Source organism: Microtus ochrogaster, linkage group LG7_11, assembly GCF_000317375.1.
Source record: "Microtus ochrogaster isolate Prairie Vole_2 linkage group LG7_11, MicOch1.0, whole genome shotgun sequence".
Lineage (NCBI taxonomy): Eukaryota > Metazoa > Chordata > Mammalia > Rodentia > Cricetidae > Microtus > Microtus ochrogaster.
This window is the reverse complement of record NC_022032.1, coordinates 503,953-525,990: the sequence shown is the minus strand read 5'-3', so window position 1 is coordinate 525,990 and position 22,038 is coordinate 503,953. Positions and strand designations below refer to the sequence as shown.

Sequence of the window (22,038 nt, the reverse complement as noted above, 5' to 3'; positions counted from 1 at the left end):
TGGAGGAGTGCTGCTTATTGGCTTGCTCCTCATGGCTTGTTCTGTCTACTTATAGAGCCCGCAGCACCAGCCCAGTGAGATCCCCAATCACAAGGGGCTGGGCCCTCCTCCAACAATCACTAGTTAAAATGTCTAGCAGGCTTGCCTATAATCCCATCTCATGGAGGCATTTCCTCAACTGAGGTTCCCTCTTCTCAGATGACTCTAACTAGTGTCAATTCAACCTAAAAACAAGCTGACGTGGTGGGGGAAAGGTGGGAGCTGGGGGAAAGGATTAAGTAAACCTAAGGATGTATGCAAAAGTCATATAGAAAGGTACTGTTTTATAAGATAGTTAAAACATAACAGAGGGATCCTGTATGATTGGACAATGTTTCTCCCAGAGGCCAAAGGATTTTAAATGAAATGTCCCATAGTTCCCTACTTATTGTTGGACAGGGAAACCACAAAGGCTCCCAAATACCAGCTACTGTCATTATAGTTGGTTTCCCACCGAAACTGGAGAAGACTCCCACACACTTTGGATGCAGGACATAGAAAACAAGATGTAACTGTGCTGGCAGCTCCCCTCTTGCTCACGAATACATAATGCCAGAAGCATGGTGACCTATGTAGGCGCTGGAGGAGAAAAGCCATCAAGGATCTTACCCAGATGTGGATGCAGATGTTGAAATACTTACCTGCCAGGCGAGACCGTGGGTGCAGGGGTGGCACAAGTATTTGGGGGATAACCAATTGTTTTCTGATTGCATTTGAGAACTGTCCAGCAGGAAAGGCCATATGCCTAGTACTGAAACCTGGTCAAAAAATCTATAGCAGAGGATGTAATGGGCCCCGGGGGGGGGGATGCTGCTATTGATAATTTATTAAATGGATGTGTAGTCTAGATGCCTTGTAAATATTTATGTTTTTAGCCATAGTTGTTTTTAGCTTTAGTTAGGAAAGCCTCTTTTTGCATTGGGCAACAGTGCATAGACTCAGAGCTGGTCAATGTGTGGAGAATATGTGACTACTGAGTACTCAGCCCCAAACAGAATGCTATCACCAAGGTCCAGGGAACATTCTGGAAGAGGCAGTGGAGAGAGTATAAATGTCGAGGAGCTGGAAGGGTGCTATGAAATGCTGTCTTCTGGATACATCATGGCTACCATGATCATGAACACACAGCAGCTATGGCTACTCTACAAGAATCATGTGTGCACATGCGTGCACACACACATACACACATGTGTACATACACAAGATGTGAATGTAGAAAGGAGAGTAGTTGGGAAAAAGAAAGAGTTCAGCAGAAATGGGACAGAGAAGACAAGTAAATATAAGATAAATAAATATAAAATTATTTTTAAAAGTTGAAGAAAAAGATTCTCAGAAAGGACTCACAGCTTCCAAGTCTAGTCAAGACACCCACTTTGAGAAATATTAATTTACTTCCATCTTTATTTTGTAGATGACAGAACAGAAATACAATATAATTGTGGTTGTGAATTGTGATTGAAGTTTTTGTCCTTGTCTAGACATTTCTCCCTACTTACTGTGGTGAATATATGGCTATGAGTTGTGTAATTTCATGTCCCAAAACTTCTGACAGAATTTGATTTTGGTATAAGAAATTGTAGAGGGTTTCACGGTGGACTCATGTTTCCAGAGAACTGCCAACCTGACCTTTGAGAAGTTACTAGCTGACATATCTCAGACGCATGAAAGAGAGTCCAACGTGGGTGCAAGATATGAGACCGCTTTCTACTATAAAGAATTTCCTTCATTCATAGAAAAGCAGGCAGGCAGACAGACAGACAGATCTCTTTGTTGTTATACTCTACCTACCACCAGTCAGTAGTAGCTGAGGCTAGACACAAAGAGGCATGACCTGAGGCTATACCTTGCCTGACTCACACGAAGGCAGCTTTTAGCTTTTGGTTCCATCTCCAGCCATAAACTTTAATTTCTCATTGATAAAAGCAGATAACATAAAATATGGGAGAAATGCAAAAATGATTATACATAAAAGATTTTAAAATGAGAGCATTTGGGAAAAACTCTCAGGAAATGCTAATGGTTGAAGCTATCATTTTCCCCAGGGGACAAGAATTTGATTTCAGGGATAAATAACTCGGTAGCTGGAAGGAGTTATTACTGTCAAAAGGTCAAAAATATTTGAGGATTTGAAAGGAATCCATGAAAGACATGAGAGAATGCCATTGTCTCCATCCAAGAGAAAGGGCCGAGTTCATGGGAAAGCCAAGTGAAGAAGTCAAATCATGTTTTCTGTGAAACACAGACCTTGTAGGTACTCATCAGAGGAAATTACACACCAAGAGGGCAGTTCAAAGAGAAACTCATTACTCCCGCTACAAATGCACAGAATTGCAAATACAGGGCGATGCTAACTGTCTCTTGGTTCTCGAAACGCAGTCAACAGCTTTTGCAAGCTATAATCTAGTTCTTAAGGGCCTACACTCACAATTACACTGTGGGTGAGGCCATCTGACCACAAACTGCACAAGTTGTGTAATGTTTTCCACAAATGTCAGGTTCACAGTTCATTAGAGAAGACCGTGAATTCCATGCCAGGCGTCTCTTTCCTGTGCTGTTGCTCCACTGCGGGGTTAGCTATCTGAACTCATCCCTGTGCCCACACCCTCCCTGTGTGACACCACCTGATTTTAGGTCCCATTTGTCTGCCCCCGTGCACTATTCCTAGATTGGGTGCCTAACCTAGATCTGCTCTCCCCACCACACAAACATTTTGGGGAGTATCTCAGGTTCAACAGTCCTCAGCTCTGCACTTCCTGTTTGCGTCTCATTCAAAGGCAGCCTTGGCTACCCGTGGGTGGCTCTTGATGGCATTCCCGTGAATATTTCGTGCCTCGTTCTCTTTTTCATTCTCCCCACGGACATTTCTTTACTTCCTTCCGTGTTGTTCATTATCCTTAGCTCTCTTGCCCGGATCTTGTTCAGTGCGACTGCATCCGTCAGTAGTTCCTCGTTACCCACAGGAATAAAGTCAAGCTCTTTCGAGCATCAGTGAAGGTGTTTGAGTCTTGATTCTCCATCTTCTTGACTTAACCCTTCTATCCCCCCAAGGTTGGGGGCGGGGTGTCAGAGCGGAACCTTGTCACATAGTCTTCAGACTCATAGTTCCACAGAACCAAAATACCTCCTCCAGACACACTTCCTTACTTTGCTGAGCTAGCTGTTAAACTGGTCCTTGGCGGCTCAGTGCAGGTAAGCATCCTTTCTAGGAGGGTCCTCACCTTCTCTTATTGGGTTAGGCACATCTCTTCTTCACAGCCTTAGCATAGCGATGTACTCTACAGTTATATACCTGTCCTCGTCTTAGTGAACAGAAGTCTCCAGAAAAAAGCTGCGCTGGACAGTCTGCAAGGTTGATTGACTTATCTCAAGTTTCAAGAATGTTTGGCCTGTTGCAAGTCTGGAGACAAAATTTCCTGGGGCAACCTTATCCCTTTTAATGACCGTGTATTGCCCTCTTGTGTACCTGCCCTAACATCTTTGCAGTCATTAAGTAAATCCTACGGAATATGCAGAGAACTAATTTCCAAGGAACCAAAGAGCTAAGGGTGCGTCAGATCACTCCTGAGCCTAAGCAGAGGTTTCCCCACTTTTCGTTAACCTGACTACATATTTCCGCCAGTGTCATGAAAAGTGTGTGTCTCGATTCATGACTTTCTTTGTGCTATTCCTATAAAAATTTTGTGAAACTGCTTCCACATTGAAATCCACGCAGTTTGGGGTAACATGAATTTGTGTTCCCTGGCCGTGGTCACTCATATTTGACTCTAGAAAAACTATGTGTTAACCCCTTTGTGTGAGGTTGTGTGAGGAGTGTCCCCAGTAGGCTCAGGGACTTGAACACCCTGTCCCCAGTCTGGCTTCTATTGTGGGGGGAGGTTGTGGAATCTCTTGGAGGTTCAGCCTTGCTGGAGAAAGTCTGTAACTGGAGATAGACTTGGGGGAAGCAGGTTGACAGCTTGACCTCACTTGCGGCTCAGTATCTGCTTCCTGTCTGAGCCTGGAAAAGCAACCACCCACTTCCCTTCTCCCCGCTGCCTCCATGCCCTCTCTCCTGCTATGGACTCTTCCTCTGGAACCCTATGGCAACGCAACACCTCCCCACCAAGGTTTGTTTTCAGCTGTGCTATTTTTTATCATAGTAACAGAAAAGTAACTAATATATCAAGTGACTATTTCCGAGATGAACACCCACAATGTGCCACACCTACCCCAACAAGGAATCCCTGGCATTCCCCTTAAGGTATGATGACGGGAAGCTGTGTTTACAACATGGCAAACAACAGAAAATGCTAAGGGACAAAGATAAGGAATAAAAATGCAATGAAAGGACTCGAGAAATGGGCTGTATTTGTGGTCTAAAACTCTGCTTTTGCATGGGATAAAACCGGACTTACATAGCGGACAATGAGGACTACTGAGAACTCAAGAACAATGGCAATGGGTTTTTGATCCTACTGCACATACTGGCTTTGGGGGAGCCTAGGCAGTTTGGATGCTCAACTTACTAAACCTGGATGGAGGTGGGCGGTCCTTGGACTTCCCACAGGTCAGGGAACCCTGATTGCTCTTCAAGCTGATGAGGGAGAGGGACTTGATCGGGGGAGGGGGAGGGAAATGGGATGCGGTGGCGGGGAAGAGGCAGAAATCCTTAATAAATAAATAAATTCACTGTAGAAGCTTTAATAAAAAAAATAATAATAAAAAAGAAAACTGAAAAAATAAAAATAAAAAAAAATAAAACTCTGCTTTTGGCCCTAATGTCCACAGGATAGTGTTGAATTTATAGATACTTGAATTTGTCTCTTCGTCTTTTATAATATGCTTCGTACTTTTTAAATACAATTAGCTTAATCTAAGAATTTGTCCAGGGATAAGAAATAATGAACAATGACTAATGGTGAATAATGACAAATAAATAATGACAAATAAATGAGGATACCCTTAAGTGACATCGTAGGTGCGGAATCTCACGCCTTACAACTGTAAGGGTATTTGTTGTTGTCAGGAGCATTGGTGACACACAGGCAAAACAAAGATTCCAGGATAGTCAAAACAATCCTGAATAGTCTAAGAACCTCAGAAAATCTGGCCACCCGTGATTTCAAGCTGTACTAACTACAAAGCTATCCTAATGAAAACAGCATGGCATTGGCACAAAATAAACATGTTGATCAATGGAGTGGAATTGAAAACCCAGATGCACATCCACACACCTATGGACACCTGATTTTTGTTAAAGAAGGCAGAAACACACCTTCGAAAAAAAGACAGCATCTTCAACAATGGTGCTGGCCAAATTGGATATCTGCATGTAGAAGAATCCAAATAGATCCATACTTATCACCCTGCACAAAACTCAGCTTCAAATGGATCTAAAACCAGATATGCTGAGCCTGATGGAGAAAGAGAGGAAGAGCCTTGAGAGAGAATAGTGGGGAAGAGCTGGATCGGATCCTGGGAGGAAGGACTAATTGAATCCGGTTCTTCCTATCACCTCTTATACCCGTCGTAATTTTGTTAATTTTTTTCACAGGCATATAAACTATTTATTAACAGCGAAGACCAGGGGACTCATTTCTTCTTGGATACACCCACAGTGCGGCCTCAGCTGCCAGTGGTCTTGGTGTGCTGACCTCGGACACATAGGGCCCGAAAGTGGCGCAGCCCCTATGGGCTCTAATCTTCTTCAGTCGCTCCAGGTCCTCACGTAGCTTGATGTCTAGACCATTGGCGAGAACCTGGCTGTACTTTCCGTCCTTCACACCGTTCTGTCTGTTCAAGAATCAGTCTGGGATCTCATACCATCGGGATTCTGCATGATGGTGATCACAGCTCCACCTCGTCTTCCATGAGCTCTCCAGCCCACTTGGCAAGGTCAATGTCCGCTTTCCTCGACACCACATGAGAGTATCTCCACCTCACAACCTTAACAGCAGTGATGGCAAAGACTATTTTCTGCCGCCCATTGATGTTGGTGTTGGGTCCTCGCAAGAAGTGCTGGAACTTCTCAGGGATCACGAGAGACATGGCGGCGGCACAATCGGCGGCATGTAGGCCTCCCATGGAAGCTAATTTTGTTCATTTTTAATCTGAATCTTTGGTCCCTGATTGTTCTATTCTAATATTTTAGTTTACCTTGTGTCTTTATGCCCCAAATCTCTTAACCTCTAGATGGTCCTAACCATGCAGCCAGAGATGAACATTGAGTCTGTCCTCTAGCATGGACCAATACATCAAACTGCCCTCTAGATGTGTGTTTCTACCCGCTTCACCCCGAGACTCAGGGACTCTTGCAGAAGAGGGGTCAGAAGGAAGATTGTCAGAGTCAGAGGTCAGGGAGGGTTGGAGCAGTATCTTTGGACAAACCAGGACCGCTGCACTCATGAACTCAAAGCCTTTGCCTGCTCAGTACCTGCAAGCATCAAATCCTTACACACCTAGCCGAGGAGCCATGGACAGTTGATGGCTTTAGGGCAGAACCAGTCGACTTTCTTTAAAAGTTTTGCTCCAGTGGGTTGACCATGTTCCAGTGGATGGAACATCTGGGTATATAAGCAGCATAAACTGGAATTAGTGGCTTATAAAAGTGGGGAGACATGAAGTTATGAGTGGGTTGGGCTGGGCAGTAGATCTTAGAGTTAAGTGGAGGGGGAGTGAACGTAATATCAAAAAGCATTGTATGCATGTATGAAATTCTCAAAAATTAATAAAATATTAAAAATATACTTATACAAATACACATAAAGTAAGCAGAAATTCATGTTTTCCTTCCTCTGTTTCTATGTCACATAATATAATGTCAATTTAGATGTTTTAGTGGGTATTATAAATGTGCATTATTATATTTAAAAGGTAGATTTTATTTAAATCAATGTTTGTACCAGTTTCCTTTAAATCATCATGGATTCTTTTTCTAGGCTGAGTAGGTGTGTGTGTATGTGTGTCCCCATATCCGATAATTTCCTGGAAAATTTAGGCTTCCATATTTGCGGATGTTCAGGCCAACCAGCACCCAACCAAATGCATCTGTTTTTCTAGCCAGAGGACGTGAGCAGCATTCCATGCCAAGAGTGACAGAAGGAACATCCTAGTCCATGTCAGTCAGGACAGAGCAGCCACACATCCTGGAGTCCCTGTGACCAGTAGTTTCCACTCACTGCCTGCAGATTGCAGCAAACCAAAGCCAGAAGACTTCTAAACTATGAATTCCCCCCCTCCCCCCACGGTCCTGAAGACTGAACACAAGTCTCCTGTGAGCTAGAGAAGGTCCCCACTGCTGAGCTGCATCCTCCATCCCTTTCATTATTTTTAAACTGTGAGACAGGTATCACTAAGTTGCTCTGGGTAGCCTCGCTGCTGCAAATAAAGCAAACCTTACACTTGTAATCCTCCTGCCTCTCAGCCTCTCAGGCAGCCTGGATTATAGGCCGGTACCATGGGATTCAACAAACTTCCTTTTTGAGTTTTCCTTTTATTGTTTAAGAATGTTGCACATTTATATAACACAATAGGATCAGATACATCTCTCTTTTCCCCTTGAACTCCCCCACCCCATACATCCCACCACACTTCCTCCTCCTCCCTTCACGTCTTTTATTTATTATTATTATTATTATTATTATTATTATTATTATTATTATTATTATTATTATTATTAACCCACCCAGCCCAATCGGGCTGTCCACAAGAGAACAAGTGCAGAGCCATCTACCGGAGCGTAGGAAATCAACCAGTGGCCTCAGCCTTAAAAAAGAATGCTCCCCAGCCGCTATCTTGCAATAACACCTCAATCAGTATGAAAGCCTGGAGATCTTTACTGCATTTTAGCAGGAATTTTGGTGGGCTTGCTTTTGGGTAGGTTTTGTACAGATAATCATAACTTCTGTGAGTTCGTGAGTGCCAGAGTCATAGCATGTCCAGAGGAAAACATTTCACAGTGCTCCTCCCCATCCTCCAGCTCTTAATTCTATTATTATTATTATTATTATTATTATTATTATTATTATTATTATCATTATTATTTATGCAGATGAGTGTTTGCCTGCACATCTGTCTGTCTGTGTACCATATGCATGCATGGTATGTATGGATATATGGAGGCCAGAAGAGGACATTAGTTCATCTGGAACTGCTGGGGTTACAGTTGCTAGTGAGCCAAAACCCAGGCCTTCCGGAAGAACAGCCAAATTGCTGTTAACCATGGCGCCATCTCTCCAGCCCCTTGCTCGTCCATGGTCTCAGTGTCCTCTTCTTGGATGTTTCCTAAGCTCTGTCATGGGTGGCATGGGATAGATGGGTCCTACCTACAGCTGAGCACGCAGCTTCTTCTTCTCAGCACTTTGACCAATTAAATACCTCCGCACTGACTGCAGTCCTCTTAAAAAAGAGGGTCACTGACTCCCACTGAGAGCATCTCAGGCCTATGGGTATAAACAAAAGTATGCAAAAGACGATTTGAAAATACGACCATTCATGAGACTCTTAAATAGTGCTGGAAGGTGCTAGGAAGGCTGTTGGCAGAAGAAGACATCAATCATTTCACCCAGCGTTAGTCCCTGCATGTTACAATGCTAGCCTCTCAGGCAAGTGTAACCATTGGTACAATAGTGGCAGATGTGTTAAAGGAGGTAACTAGTTACTTTCTAATTAAATTTGAGGCCTGCTGCACAGAAAGGAATTTCATTTCTGGCTCTGTAATTCCCACAGGCAGCCAATAATTTCTTTTTTAAAAAATTGCTTATAATGAAGATTATAGAAATAACCTGCATACCTATCTACTGAGTGCTCCCTTTAACTGTTCAAAATCACTTTGATACATCCTTAGGATTGCCCTCTAGGAGCTGAAGAGATGACTTAGCAGTTAAGAGCATTTCCAGAGGATCCAAGTTCAATTCTTAGCACCCACACTACCCACAACCACATATAGCTCCAGTTCCAGGAGATCTATGCCATTTTTTTAGCCTCCATGGGCAACCATACACCACACACACACACACACACACACACACAAAAAAAAAAAGTTAATATGTTTTAAAAACAAATAAGCACTTGAATGTCCATGCTATAACTGGCATTAAAATCAAGAATAAGAAGGGGGAAGAGAGAAAATAAAAGAAAAAAATTACAGTAATATTTTCTATAGAAAAGAAAGTATTATAAACAGAAATATGCTCAAAGATCTTACCCAGAATTCATAGAAAAATATGGAAAAGAAAGCAGATGTGATAAAGGATAAAATGAGGAAACACAAAGCACAGGGAATAAGAAGGAAAAATAATATCGTACTCAGGGTCTTGACATTTGCAGGAGTTGATAAAAGATACAAATGCCCAAATCTAGGAAATAAATGAGCCCACGCTAAACAACCTGAAATGTGGAAGTGGGACAAGTCACACTGTCCTGAAACTTGCTCAGGCCTGGGGAGATGGCTCAATGGGCCAAGTGCTAACCACGGAAACATGAAAACCTGAATTCGGACCCCAGCACCCAGGGAGAAGGGAGTTAGAGGCAGGATGCCTCGGGAGCCTAATCATCTAATCCAGCTGAATCAGTGAGCTCCTGGTTCAGTAAGAGACCGTGCCTCAAAACAATACAGTGAGGGGCTGGAGAGACGGCTCAGAAGTTAAGAGCACTGACTGTTCTTCCAAAGGTCCTGAGTTCAATTCTCAGCACCCACATGGTGGCTCACAACCATCCACAATAAGTGGATTGTGCCCCTCTTCTGGCCTGCAGGCATACATGCAGACAGAACACTGTATCCATAATAAATAAATATATCTTAAAAAAACAATAAGGTGGGAGAAGTGATGGAAGAAACCATCCAATTTGACCTCTGGCCTCCACACGGTCATGTATAGACACACATGATCACACACGTACACAATGCACTTGCAGGGAGAGGGGGTGGGGAAACAGAACGAATAGGAAGCCGCTACAAGAGTAGAAACTCTGGGCCGACTAGAAGAGAGGCTGTACACACATGATATGAGGATTTTCCTTCCATCAAGAAAGAGTCCACAGTTACATGATCATTTCCCTGCACCGATACCATTTTGATACGTTCCAATAATTCACTTAAGCATCTCAAATATAAAGTTTTGCTCCTAAAAGTAGCAGTTCTGTCCTGTGCCATAATCAAGGTAATTGATGAGACCTAGACTCTCAATCCGAGAGGGTGATGTTGCTGTTGCCGTTTAAGATGAAGACCAGAGGATGCCATACGACATTGTGTGTTAAAGCATTTAAGCAAACCTCTCTGGATTTGCTGACGCTTTCCCATGATGTGGAAATAAGAACAGGCTCTCTGGAGGCTGGAAGACTGACTGATGGAGGGAAACTGATGACGGATTAATAGAAGGGGGAGATGGAAGACTCACGAGAATGTCTCTGCATCGGACGCCAGCAACATCTGGACAAAGAATAAAAAAAGGGAAGAGAATCAAAGATACCCACTCTTAGAGCTGACAGAATGAGGCAGGGAACAGAAGGGGAATTATTCCAGAGCTATAATTTACTAAAGAAGTTTTCTGGGATTCCAGTGGTGTTGAAATCGGTTACGGCCTGGTAGTGAGCTCGTGGGAAAGAGACAGAGGGAAAATTAACTTACACTTGATATGAAACACATACTCTGTGGTATTCATACGAGTAAATTATATGCAAGAGGGGATATTTCAAAGAATGCCTTTTTTTTCCCCTAATGAATATGTGCTGTTAGATAACGAACTGTTCTCTTTGTTTTCAGTAAATAATCAACAACTTCTGACGCCTATAATCTAGTGTTTAGCTTTTTATACTTGTGATCTAAGTTGAGGGGAGATAAACGTTACCACAATCCCTGGGGATTGCACAGTATTTCCCTCCAACACTTAGTTCCTTGTCTTCAGTACAGCACAGGTTCCAAGACTTACCATGGGAGAGCCAGGGACTGGGAGAAAGCCTCAGCTTTAGGGAGAGCCCTGCTCATGCGAGCCAATAAGAATGCCAGCTAAGGACCAGAAGTAGCAGCTGACTGGGAGAGCGCATGCGTGGTGGCGGAAATCAAGGTAGGTCTTGCTCTTTGTCTTGGCTTTTGTGTCCCCTGACCCCCGAGAACTCAGGATAGTGACTGACAGACAGCAGCCATGAAGTGTTGAGTCTCGGGCCTTCCAAAGGGCACCTGGTGGAGTCATGAGGAGAACAAGAGGTGTGAGAGAATGAACCGTCATCCTTCCGGGAGGGAAGTGCGCGGCCTGCTGTCGACTTTCTTTCCTGTCTAGCCCATTCGGGCACTTTTCTTCGGGTATCCTTAGGGAAACAGTGAGAACCCACTGAGGGTGACGTTCCAGGTACACAGTGAAGTGAGGACAATGGCTGCCTTTTAGAGGGAAATGATGTACAACCGTAGGCTCCACTCTTCAACGCAAACCTGGAGGTCAGGCGGTCAAGTTCAGCTATTCCCCTTTAAACAAAAAGGGACTCAAGCCATGAAGGCAGGGTCAGAAGTAAAGAAGAGATCAGTTCCTGAGCCTCACATAGCTGCAGCTTTCATAGGGATCTGAAGACTTTTATCCCATCAAGCCTTGGAATGAGAAGAATATTGATTAACAGGTATGACTTAACAAAGATTTGAAGGGAAGGGTCAATGAATGGCTTCCCCTTCATTAACAAAGATTTGAAGGGAAGGGTCAATGAATGGCTTCCCCTTCATTAACAAAGATTTGAAGGGAAGGGTCAATGAATGGCTTCCCCTTCATTCACACGTGGATAAGCTGGTATCCACGAGTGACGATCCAGAACAAGAAGCAGGAAGAAAGGGCCATTCCATGCCCAAGTCTCAACCTGTTTAGTTAAAGTCTACCAGATGGGATTTTTAAAAGCATTTCGACCCTTTTTTTCCCCATAGTTCTGGAGGCTATAAGTAGTCCTGAAAATTTCCTGTGTTCTGCTGAAGCAAGAATATTAGATGCTCCAAGTATTGTCAGTATCGTCACAAGCAGTTCTAATTGCAAGACTCCCTACATGACATATGCGGTCTTATCCAGAGCAGACTATGCGATGTCTTAAACATCAGCTTGAAAAGATGTGAATGGAGAGGCGAGATGTGGGGAGAAGCAACAGTTGGTTGGCTCTACCTCCACTTCTCCGTTCCCACAGACACTTTAGGCTTTTAGCCCCGTTGCTTTGAGAGTATGTGGCAGAGCAGTACATGGTGAAATAACCACTCACCTCCTGGCTGGGAAGCAGAGTGTGGTCTCACCATCTGCTCTAAGGTAAACACTCCCGGAGATCTGAAGATGTATCTCCACGTGGAGATATGCGGAAGGCATCAGCAAGGACTTCTTGAAACACTGGGAAACCTTCATGAAAACTGTGCAACAGGAGAGGTGTTTCTAAGGACGCCTCTTCCTCTAAGCCAGTGGTTCTTTCTCAACCAGCTGCAACCCCTCTGGGAGTTGAATGACCCTTTCACAGGGGACCCCCGAGACCATCAGAAGACCCAGATATTTACATTATGATTCATGATAGTAGCAAAATTACAGTTATGAAGTAGCAACGAAATAATTTCATGGTTGGGGTTCACCACAGCCTGAGGGACTGGATTAAAGGGTTGCAGCATTAGGAAGGTTGAGAACCATGGCTCTAAGCTAATTCCCATGGGGGAGGAACCAATCTGATAAGTGAGACTTTATATATTTGACTACAGCAAAATTCTGTCCAGAATTAACCTTGTTAACATCCATCTAATGCATCAGGATCCTAGAATGTGACAACATCCAAGTTTTCCAGGTGACTCTTGAGCAACTGTGTACCCTGAACACTCCGCTTTACACACACACACACGCACACACACACACACACACACACACACACCAAACTCTTTGGTGATTGCATGAGTTGTGCTCTCAAGAGGAAGAGAACAGATAGGGTAAACATATATGAAAAGGGGAACTATTAGATTTGCTTCAACAGTCTAGTCTGGGAGGTCCAACAATGGATGTCTTCACAGAGGCTAGGAGTTTATCTCAGGAGCTGCTCAGTCCACAAGGCTGGGTGCCTTTGCAGTTCCAATCTAGCACCGAAGGCTTGGAGAGTTCCCAGAAAGCCACTGGGATCTATATTGGAAGCCTGCTAAAGCTGTGCTTTAGCAACTGAACAGGGACTGAATGCAGCAGTGGTAGCATCAGAATAAATGAGCTTGTCAACAAAAATGAAAGCAAGTAGGCAAAAAACAATCAAGAACAGAAAGATTTTTTTTCTTATACCTCCAGAAGGTACCACCCACATTTACAGCATGTCTCCCCACTTCCAATAGCCTGGCCAAGCCTCACAAGTGTGTCCTGTGTTTTCCCTTAAGTAGATTCTGGATTTGGCCAAGTGGACAACTAAGATTGTCGACATAGGTCTACCCCTTGTCACCTTGACACCTAGTTGCATCTTTTTACGCCACATTCAAGGCAAATGCATTATTTCTTCTCAGAATAGTAGCAACTCTCTGAGGCCTGCTTAGCCTTTCTGAGGCATAACTTAACCTAGCCTATAAATGCCCTCATTGACTTTTAATTTCTATCATTATTATTTTTGGTAGTATCTTATTGTTTGCTCCTGTTCATTCATTTAATGACCTTTATTTGAGGAATCTTGTTTAAATGTGAAATTCCCAGAAGATCACTCTAAGTTAGACGTTCCCAACTCTGGGAATTCTGGACAGCCCAGTGGCTTAACTTCAGCCTTAAACTCACAAGGCACAATCTCACGTAACACTTTCCCCATTGCATCTAGAACCAAGGCCACTGCAAGAAAATTTTCTCTCTTTTGAAAGATTTATTTTTTCTTATGTGCATTGGTGTTTTGCCTGCATGCATGTCTGTGTGAGGGTGCTGGATCTCCTGGAACTGGAGTTACAGATGGTTGTGACTGCTGTGTGGGTGCTGGGAATCGAACCCTGGTCCCCTGGAAGAGCAGCCAGTGCTCTCAACTGCTGGAGCGCCATCTCTCCAGCCCTAGCAAGTAAACTTTCTTGTTGTGAGTTTTCTGGTGTAAAATCTTTCCCGGGGTCTCATTGCCAACTTTCAAACTGTGTGTAGCCTGGGCTTTCTGTTCTCTTTATGAGCCCACATAGACACAGAGGTCTCAGAAACCGATGAGGCCACCTTTCCGGTGACTGAGACAGCAGGCTGCCCCAGCCTGCGAACTGCTGCAGCTTCATGGCTACTCTTCATTGTTTTCACTCTTGAGAACTTTCCATCTCCCCAAAGCAGAAGTTTCTATTAAAAGGAAAAGCTTTAAAATGTATCAAGTCCAGTATCTCCAGTCTCTGTTCCATTGGGCTGCCCACAGCAGTAGAAAAGTTACTGATACAAGAGCTCACTTGCTAAGATGAGGTGGAACATTTAGCTCATTTCTTGGCACAAGGTAAGAACCCAAGGTAAGGGAAAATGTCACCGTCTCTGGTTCACTTGACCTGGTCCTCTTTTGTTTCCTCCCTTCTAATTAATTTCTTGCCAGAAGCACAGGGAGCAGAATGCTCCTGTAATCCTGTTTAAACCTTTCTCTTGCCACTTTCAAGTTAAGTGACCTTACAGCGGGTCAGGAAAAAAAAAATGACACATGTCTTGGCCTGACACGCAGAGGTTTGTAGTTCACCCCCTGCAAGCAGACTGTGGGGCCAAAGAAGCTGTCATGGTAGCAAAACCACACTGGCTGCTCCTGTTCCCTGATTCCATATGACATTCCCGCAGACTCCATGAAAAAGAGGAGCCGGGAAGCTGGGACAGATAGGCGAGGGGCATTGTCACTGAAGAAGATCCTGGCTTGGCCACAGAAAATTTCTGAGTCTCCTCATGGCCTCATTTTCTTTATTTATAAAATGTAAATTGTGCCTCTGAAGGCTGCTGTGAGCATTTGTAACATAGAGGATTAATAATGCGTTTGTTAGGGTCCTGGTGGGAAACACATGACACACTGAAAAGAGTCAACTGTCCCTTAGGGAAAAGTAATAGGTGGAACCCGGTATATGAGATTTAAAGGAACAGCAACGCTTTCAATGTTCCCCGCAGTTTAGTACACTCTGCTTTCGTTTAGTTTCGGGATTTTATTTATTTATGTATTTATTTTTCTCCAATTCTTCTTTGGCCCACTCATCACTCAGTAATGAGCTTTTTGTATTTATTAGAGATTTTTTTTGCCAGTTTTCAAGTTTTAATTCACTGTGGTCAGATAGTGTACACAGAATGATTTCAGTCTTTTAGAACTTGGGAAGATTCATTCTGTGTCCCAGGATGTGGTCTATTTGGAAAGGCTTCCATCTGTCGCTGAGTAGGATGTGTACTGCTTGATGGTTGGATACCTGTTCGGTAGACACCTGCTAAGTCTGCTTGATATATAATGCCAATTAATTCTGAGGCTTCCGTTTAGTTTTTGTGTAGATGATGTATCTGTTGGAGAAAGTGGGGTATTGAAATCACCTAGTGCTGGTGCGTTGTTATTAATCTATGTCTATCCAGCAGTACAGGTTTTTAAAATGACATTGGGTGCACCGGAGTGTGGTGTATATGTCTATGATAGTAATGTCTTCTTTATTAACTGTTCCTTTGTTGAGAATGAAGAGTCTCTCTCTTTTCTCTTCTGGTTAGTTTTAGTTTGAAGTCGATTTTGTCAGATATGAGGATGGCAAAACCTGCTTGTTTCATGATCCCATTTGACTGGAGTCCTTTTGTCCATCCTTTTACTCTCTTTAAAGCAGTGCCTATCTTCAAAGCCGAGATGTGGACAGGACCCTGTGCACTGCTGCCACCACACAACTTCATATTCAGACTTCCCAGGGCCCCCTCCAGGTCCTTCCACCACCCCATACTGATTTTCTGTAATCTGGTCCGTAGCCAGTGCCCTAGCCTAGTCTGGCCACCTGCGACTGGCAGCAGCTGACTTCTAGGCTTCCACGGGGTCCTTCACCATGACTGCTGGCCTGGTCCCAGCACCTCTTTTGCCGAGGACCCATCATCTATGCTTCCCGCAGGACCTGTCCTAGCTGCATCCATCCAAGGACCCTTTTCTCTGCCTCCACCACCAAGACATCCCACATCCTCCCGGGTCTAGCCCGCTGCGTATCACTGACACCCCATCCACGCTTGTTCTGAAATCTACCAGGGTTAGCCTGGGTCCCACAACCAGTTCTCCAACCAGGTCTGGCCTTCCCTGCCGTCACTGTAGAGGAACTGTAGCTCGAGACTGTCCTGCCCGCCTGCCCTCTAAGCCACGGGGCTCTTCTACACCATTTCCAACGTTCCCACTCGGAACTCTACCCCACGCTCCCAGCTCGGAGCTGGATGACATTTGCACGCTAGCTCAGTCCCCTCTGCCCGCTCGGATTCATTCCACTAGGGTCCTTTCCAGCCTCTAGGCCCAACCCACCTCCACATCTTCCCTCCCAACCAATGTTGCATCTATACAAGCTCAGAACTAATGAAGGAAGTTGACATGCCCAGATCTCATTATGAAAGACCAAGCCAGGGTCCTCTTTCTAAAACCAACCAGTCCTGCAGAAATGCTTGCTAATCAGAATTACCTAGATGAACTCCAGGACACAGAAATAAAAAAAGAAATCAAGACCCTTCACAAATCTTACAAGAGTTTAAGGAAGACACAAAGAAACAACTCAATGAAATCAGAGAAAAAGGGCTTCAGAAGAATAAACATGTGAGTGATGTCTAAGAAAACACACGCATACGGCTGCTGATGGAATAGTGAAGACCAGGCAGGACTTGAGAACAGAATTCAGTCTGGAGATAGAAACACTGAAGAGGACTCCCTCTGAAATGAAGATGGGATTGAAAAACTCAAGAGTCCAGCTGGAAAGCTCAGAGGAAAGCCTCACGAGTAGAATGAATGAGACAGAAGACAGGACGTCAGTCTCAAATACAAAGCAGAGAACCGAGACCAAATAAGCATGAGACGTAAGATATTCAATACAGGAAAAGAACACAAAGGAATTGTGGGACATCTTGACAAAACCAAACCTTCAAATTATTGGCATAGATGAGGAAGAAGACTACAAAGTCAGCAGCACAGACCTCATCTTCAATGGAATCATAGAAGGAAGCTTCCCCAAACTAAGGAAAGACACAGCTATACAAATATGAGGAGTAAGCCGGCCTGTAGTGGCGCACACCTTTAATCCCAGCACTCAGGAGGCAGAGGCAGGCGGATCTCTGTGAGTTCAAGGCCAGCCTGGTCTATAAGAACCAGTTCCAGGACAGGTAGAACTGTTACACAGAGAAATTCTGTCTCGAAAGACAAACAAAACAAAACAAAGCAAACAAACAAAAAACAAGAAGCACAAAGAAAGAACGTAAAATAGACAAGACCAGAAAAGAAAATTCCTGCACTATATCATAGTTAAAACACTAAGTATACATAACAAAGGAAGTATATTGAAAACTGCAAAAAAACAAAACCAAGGGGGCTGGAGAGATGGCTCAGAGGTTAAGAGCACTGGCTGTTCTTCCAGAGGTCCTGAGTTCAATTCTCAGCAACCATCTGTAATTTGATCTGGTTCCCTCTTCTGGCATGCAGACTGAATACTGTGTAATAATAAATAAATAATTTTAAAAAATCCAAGTTACATATAAAGGGAAAACCCATCAGAATAAGAGCTGATTTCTCAGTGGAAACCTTACAAGTCAGAAGAGTCTGGAACAAAGTACGCCAGTTCCTAAAATGCTATGACAGACAGGCAGCCTAAAATAATATACCCAGCAAAGCTATGTGCCATGATTAAATAAGAAAGAAAAATATTCCATGACAAACAGCCTAAAAATTTTATACCTACCAAACCACTCCTAAGGAAAATATAAGAATATGGGGGTAGCTGGAGAGAAATGAACATGGCAGAGAGATTTTAGAAAGAAATATTAAAGCTATAATTATTAAAACATAAAAATATTAGAGCACAACATCACCAACAATCAACAACACAACTAATACACACAATCCAATAACAACTTTAGATATCAATAGCATCAATTCTCCAATCAAAAGACATATACTGAGCAAATGGATTAATAAATAAAATTCGTCTATCTGCTGCCTACAAGAAACACATCATAGCTTTAAAGATAGGCACCACCTTAGAGTAAAAGGAAGAAAACAAAATAAATTCAATGAAATCAGATCAGTAGGTAAGCCGATGTTATCCTAATATCAGACAAAACGGACTTCAAACTAAAACTAATCTGAAGTGATAAAGAGGGATATTTCCTTCTAATCAGGAGACCAGTTAACAAGAAAGCTTTACTATCCTAAACATATACACATCAAGCCCAGAAGTGCCCAATTCAATAAAAAAAAAAATATGCTACTGAAATTAAAGATGCAGATTATGTATTTTTTTCTTGCACTCATCAATACATTTTCTTCATTTTGTATACTTAGTGTTTAAACTATGATGTGCCTTGGGGTTTTTCTGTCCTGGGCTTGTCTATTTGGTGTCCTGCACGTTCCTTGTATCTGCATGGGTGTGTCTTTCCTTAGTTTGGGGGATATTTTTTATCATGGTCTTTGTGAAGCTCTATCTATGCCATTGACTTTGGATTCTTCTCCCCCATCTATGCCTACAGTTGTTTGATCTTTTCTTAGCGTCCCACACTTTCCTGTAAGTCCTTTCTTGTGTTTTTACATTTTTTCCCTAGCCTTTCGTATTTTTGCATAGGTTCTCTGTCTCCCAGTCCTGACGTTCTATCTTCTGCTGGCTTCATTGTGCTCAGAAGGCTTTCCTTTGAGTTTGCTAGTTGAGCGAGTGAGTCAGTCCATCTTCATTTCAGACTGGGGTCTCAATGCTTCTGTCTCTTTATGAATTCTATTTTCAAACCCTGGATGGTGTTCATCATTGCCATCGGCCTTATGTTGTTGTTTTCTTGGGAATCACTCTGGCATTTGTCTTCTTTAAATTCTTTCTGCTTAATCTCATTGAGCTGTTTCTTTGGGTCTTCTTTAAATTCCTTGACTATTTTGATGACGTTTATGACTTTTAACTTCTGGGTCTTGGGGTTCACCTGGATAATCCTCATTGGAAAACTTTCCTACAGCACTTGTAGGTTTTGGAGAGAAAATAGTGGCTTGACCTTTCCTATCATTTGGATCTTTGTGACAAGCTCTGGACATATGGACTCCTTTTGTTAGTTTTGTGTCTCATGTGAGCAGAGCAGGTTGGGGCAGAAGAGAGAATGTGTGGGCAGGTTGGGCCTAGAGGCTGGACATGCCTTCAGTGGAGTAAAACCTGACGGACAGAGGAGACTGGGGTGGTGTGCAGGATGTGTCCTGGTTCAATGTATAGCCCAAAAGAAAATTCTTTAAGAGAAAAGTAAATCTTTTTTTTTTTACTTTTTAATTTTTGTACCTTTGTACTTAATTTTTAAGTTATGTTTTGCCTTTTTACTTTGTTATAAAGTATGTTACTTTAGAATATAATTTCTTTCCCCATATATTCATTTTTTGAATATATACTTATATGCATGTATGTATCCATTATGAAGACACACAAGGGTCTCTTTTCTCCCTTTCTATATGCCTGCACTTAAATTTGAACTTGTGCTGTCTCTGTTTTGTACTCAGTAAACTGCTAGGTTTGCTTTATTCTCACTTGTCTTGAAATTGTTTTTCTGTTGTATAGTCAAGCATCTGGTTTAGTGTGAGTAGATGTTTTTGGTAGGGAAACTCTCTGTGCCCACTCTCTGGCACTGATAATGATGCTCCCTCCGCTCCCCTCCTCCCTCCTCCTTCCTTGCTTCTTCCCTTCATCCTTGCCTCATTTTTCTTGTGTTGTTTTCTCTCCCTTCAGTGCTCTTTTCAATCCCCATTTCTGCTGGTGAACAGCAGAAATTTGGCCAGGTAGTCATGTTTCCAGCACCCAACATCCATGGATTAATCGGTATTACAAAATTATAGGATGTCAGAGCTGAAGCAACCGTGTTTAACCCCACTCATTAAGATAAAGAAACCAAGCCCAGAAAGGGATTTGCGCAGAAAGAGGCAATCATAAGACTCCTGTCTTCTCAGTCCTTGGCTGAGACATCCTTGTTGGTCATGAGGTGATCTTTCCAAGCCCCTTTGTTTTCCCATGTGCTCCAGTGATTGGACAATGTGTCCATGCTGTGACTTGTTTCAGTATCTCTTGTCCTGGGACTCCCACAAAGGAATGATGGAGAGGACTGGTCTTTAAGGCCTGAAGTTTAGGGCTCACACAAACTGCTGTCTTTCTCAAGCTGTCTACTGTATGGAAATCTCACAAACTCTGCTTTTCAACCTAATAAGCCTGCTTATCTAGAAGCGTCTAGATGTCAGCTGGTAGCAACTTTCTGTTGTTAACCAATCTTCAGACTCAAAGCTCTTTTCCTGTTACTTAACATCTCCCTCAAAGATGAACTTGAATATCTGAGGGCTTTGAGAGGCCAATAATTCTTAAAGGGTTATTTAGAGCATGATTCAACATGGCCAAAACACTTGCAGAACATGGCTTGGTGTAGATGGCATACACTTGGACTAAAGCATCGTAGGCAGCCCTCAGTGGCACTCATTGGAAATCACACAGACATCTGTTCTACCGAGCATCCTAGAGCATCCTCCTCTGCGGGACGTTCTTCTCTCCTCCAGGTGAGGAGATTGGAAAGGTACCACTTGCTATATGCTTGCTGTGCGCCTTACATTGGTGATGTCATACAAGTCAATCCTCTCAATTACCTCGTGGGAGTCTTCTCATTTAAAAACAAAAAAAGAACTTAAGCATAAAAAAAATTCACTTATCCTGGAAGACAATAACTAGAAGCAGAGCCAGGCTTCAAATCCATTCCTGTCTGCCTCTGAAGACTGATCTTTTACTATTTCACCTCCTTACCTCCCTTCCTTCCTTCTTCCCTTCCTTATCTCTCTCTTTCTCTCTCTCCCTCCCTCCTTTCCTTCTTCCTTCCCTTCCTTTGAGAAGCCAGATCATTTTTCTCATCTAAAATGATTTGTAATAATACAAAAACACTCTCCAAGCACGGAGTTGTTTTGTTTTACTTTTAATAACTAAAAACCGGAAATATTCCAAATGTCAATCAGCCAGTGGATGTGTATTGTGGTGGATCCATACATGGGATGCAACAAGCAACAGAAATCCCTGAAAGAGTAAAGTGCATGCAGACCATTGATGGGTCCTAAAACAATTATGCTGAGTTAAATACTCTAGAGGCAACAGACTACGGACTGTGTAGATCCACTTACATGAAAGGTGAGAAAAGACAGTTCCAGTTTTTGGTGGCAAACAGCGAAGGTTGTGCACTGCAGCATCCCTGAGAGAATGCTTTTCTGGCAGTGAAAATATTCTGTATGTGGACTGTGGTGATGACATGAGGCAATTCCAAATAAAAGAGATTAATTCTTGATGTCATTTACCCAAGAGTGAGCCTGACTTGCTCTGAAGAGTTCCGATCTAACATTGTTGGCTTGAGGACCATTCTCTAGTGATCAGCGACTGGAGGAGAGTTATGGAGTCAGTTGACTAATCGCTCAACTTGATTCTTCTATTTGAGGGAGTAAAACTTAATTCTCTGGGGCACAAATAAGGAAACACACATGCACTCTTAGGGCCCTCCTGTCATCTTCTGTCTTTGTCTCTGTCTTTATTTTTCCTTTACAGCTTATATGTTCCAACAAAATCTTTCAGACAATATAAAAACTACAATGTGATTACATTTTCTATTTTTCAAGTGAATGATTACAATGAATACTGGTTTTAAAAAAAAGCATGTTTCCCATTTCCCTTACATAACTGAACATCCCATGAAGTATAGATGAAAAACAAATTATCCCAAGAACCCACATACATCAATACCCAAGTAACTTGTTATATATTAATAGAGTATAAACAAGCCAGGTAGTTTTCTCAGCCAGTTCTTTTACTGACAGCTGTGTCTTGTGGTCGGTAAGAAAAAAAAATCACTTTTTACTTATCTCAAAAGGTAGTCTTATATGGAATCTTAAAAGACT

General features: G+C 42.9%; 1 pseudogene; it reads right to left on the bottom strand.

Moving 5' to 3' along the window:
* Positions 1-5,610: 5,610 nt before the first annotated feature.
* On the bottom strand, positions 5,611-6,625 carry LOC101988936 (annotated as a pseudogene).
* Between the last annotated feature and the right edge of the window lie 15,413 nt (positions 6,626-22,038).